Raw genomic sequence first — 3,388 nt, forward strand, 5'->3', positions numbered from 1 at the left:
TACTTAATGCCAAAAATGCAAAAAAGAAGACAAAAAAATGGTGAAGTTATATGAACCAATGAGTAACTTTTTGAATCTGAAATGGAACAACTAAAATAAATAGTTTTTTTGGCTTAATGGGTCTTTAATGATAGGACTAAAATCATTTAAATGCTATATTGGTAACTTTTTGGAATCTATAAAGGAACACCTAGAATAAAAAGCTTTTTCGGCTTAATGGGCCTTTAACGATTATTAATGACTGAAATTATAATGTTCTTTTGCTATAACAAATTCATAAAGGAATGTGGGTGAAATGTGCTTTATTTGGTTGACTGCAAAACTGCAGTAACTTATATAAAATAATAAAGGACTTACTACAGTGTTATAGTCAACCTTTGTATTATTTAACATGTTTACTTCAGATACTATAGTATTTATCTACATTTATTATATTTATAATTTAACAGGTAAACGAGGATGGATTTATTGTATGATATCCGTTATTATTTTGCGTAATTATTACTGTTATATAATAATCTATAAATACTGAAGATACATTTTGTAAATACATGTATAGAGTAAGTAGAAAAAAACTTTGTTACATTCCATAAATACTAATATAATTGCAGAAAAATAAAACAAAAGTTAAAAGTGGACAATTGTTGTTTTATCTAATATCTAAAGGCAAGGAATGTGGTTCTTTAAATCACTCAATGCTCCTTAAAAATACTGGTGGTACATAATACTTCAAATTTGAACTATTAAAAATGTATCCACATAAAGATGGTGGTGGTGGTATTGGTAGTTGTCCTTCCGGATCACGACAGTATGACACATGGAATTTACCAGAGCACAGTTCAACCACCGCATTTTTCCTGGGCAGACTGTCAAGCAGTTTACCAGTACTAGTTGCCTTCATTTTCGCAAGGAACTGTTACTTCTGTACATGCCAGAGCAGAGGTACAGTGTGAATGACTGTAGAAAGGATTTCATGATCAATCACAGATGGAATCGGGAGGGGGATATAGCTTTGGCGTTGTCCGTCCGTCCTTCCGTCCGTCCGAGCAACCAAATAGGGTTAGGGGGCCATCTAACAGTAAACATAACAAAAGAGAACAATAGAGTTCATTCCGTAACAATAGAATAAGGGGCCATGGCCCTCTATTATACAAAAGAAAATAACAAAAGAAATGGCCCTTTAGTCCATTTAAGTGTGGCACTTCCGTCCATCCGTCCGTTCGAATTTCGTTTCCGGAGTAGTTCTCTGCAACTACTGGCTGGAATTCAACGAAACTTTATGGGAATCATCAATATCAAGAGGAGATGCGCATATCGTCGGCTTGTTCCGGTCCGACCCTTTAACTCAGAGTTATGACCCTTGATTAGTTATGTAGTATGAATATGGAGTAAAAATCGTTTCCGCACTACTTCTCTGCAACTACTGGCTGGAATTCAACGAAACTTTATGGGAACCTTCAATACCAAGAGGAGATGCGCATATCGTCGGCTTGTTCCGGTCAGACACTTTAACTCAGAGTTATGGCCCTTGATTAGTTATGCAGTATCCATATAGAAAAATATTTGTTTCCTCGCTACCTCTCTGCTACTACTGGCTGGAATTCAATGAAACTTGGGGAACATTTTCTAAGTCAATTTTTTACCTTCAAGTATGACCTTGACCTTTAGCCGGCACAAAGGTGACATGGATTCTGCACATAACCTTGTTGAGGTGAACATTTGAGTAAAGTTTGAAGAAAATTCTTCCATTAGTATAGGATTTATAAAGCGGACACGACATATTGTCTTATATTTGATTGTATGTAAATTTGAAGACTTAAAAAGGGGCATAACTTTGTTAAAAATGCAATACAGAGTTATGAAACTTGACCAGCATATCTTAATTGTGACACTTCATATATATTTTAAGTTTCAAGCAAATACCTTTTCTAGTTTCAGAAATATTCAAATACATGTTAAAATTTAAGAATATTTTCTAAGTCAATTTTCAAGTTCAAGTGTGACCTTGACCTTAAGCCGGCAAAAGGGTGACATGGGTTCTGCACATTACCTTGTTGAGGTGAACATTTGAGCCAAGATTGAAGAAAATCTTTCAATTAGTGTAGGACTTACAGAGCGGACACGACATACTGTGTAATATTTGATTGTGTTTGATATTTGACCTTCAATTGTGACCTTGACCTTGAGCTGACACATGGGCAACATGGGTTCTGCACATCCCCTTGTTGAGGTGAACATTTGAGCCAAGTTTGAAGAAAATCCTTCAATTGGTATAGAATCTATAGAGCGGACACGAAAATGGAGACCGACTGGCCGATCGACGCGACAATTAAAGCAAACCCATTATAGCCCCCCCACATTTTGTGGTGGGGGTATAAATACATAAAGATTGCATTGTTTACATAAATGAAATGTGATAAATTAAAATGGAATAAGATAACAAATAGATGATAAAAACATGCTCAAAATTTAATTAAAAAAAAAACAACATTATAGCCTGAAAAACATTTCAATTTTGATTTTGGGTCATTTTTACAGTTAATATATAATTATTCTGTAAAAAAAAACAACTAGTGATTTAAAATTTGTACTTGAGTTTACACATCCAGACCTACATCAAATTATATAAATTTTATGTCCTATCATGTCAAAAAAAAATCAGTGGAAGTACTAGACACTTAATTCATGTACCTATTTCCTCCCACACACACTCAATGCAATAAATACATAAAGATTGCATTGTTTACATAAATGAAATGTGATAACTTAAAACGGAATGCTTAAATGCTGAAAATCTAAAACTTTGCAATCAGTCTCTAAGCACAAAAAATGCACATGTACTAAATATGTCTTCATATATTATGCTTAATGCAGTGTGCCCAGCAAGTATTTTGACTGTTATAATTGTTACTGCTAATATGGTGCTTATAATCTATGGCTGGGACAAAAATTGCCAGACTATGGCAAGAATTTAATCTACATGGAAACAAAAAATGTTATGTCAATAATGATTGATTGATAATTTAAGCGGGAAAAAAAAACAATGGATTGTATATTACTGAATTTAAAGAAAAGAAAAAAATGCAAAAGGCTCCAGGGGGGATCGAACCCCCGACCTCCTGTTTACTAGACAGGCGCTCTAACCACTGAGCTATGGAGCCGTGTGGTGAAAGCAGACGAAACACAGTTTATATACACTTTAGAATAATTGACTATTCGACTTTTCACTATTTAGATTATAAATATTAAATAGTAATTCTTTAAGACAAAATTTGTTAGTCAGATGTAATTATCCTAATTATCTTCTTCACGTGCTTGTAACAAAAGATTAAACGAAACACTGTATAGTATCGATCGGCGGAAACTAACGATGACTCCCGAGGTCAAT

At 34.1% G+C, this 3,388-nt stretch overlaps 1 non-coding gene across 1 annotated transcript; it reads right to left on the reverse strand.

Annotated features, from left to right (window-relative positions):
- Positions 1 to 3,088: 3,088 nt before the first annotated feature.
- Positions 3,089 to 3,161, reverse strand: Trnat-agu (transfer RNA threonine (anticodon AGU)). The gene has a single exon. It is a non-coding gene; the product is annotated as a tRNA-Thr (tRNA).
- Positions 3,162 to 3,388: the final 227 nt, after the last annotated feature.

The sequence above is a fragment of the Ruditapes philippinarum genome, unplaced genomic scaffold (genome assembly GCF_026571515.1).
Source record: "Ruditapes philippinarum isolate M1 unplaced genomic scaffold, ASM2657151v2 ctg3502_1_1_1_1, whole genome shotgun sequence".
Lineage (NCBI taxonomy): Eukaryota > Metazoa > Mollusca > Bivalvia > Venerida > Veneridae > Ruditapes > Ruditapes philippinarum.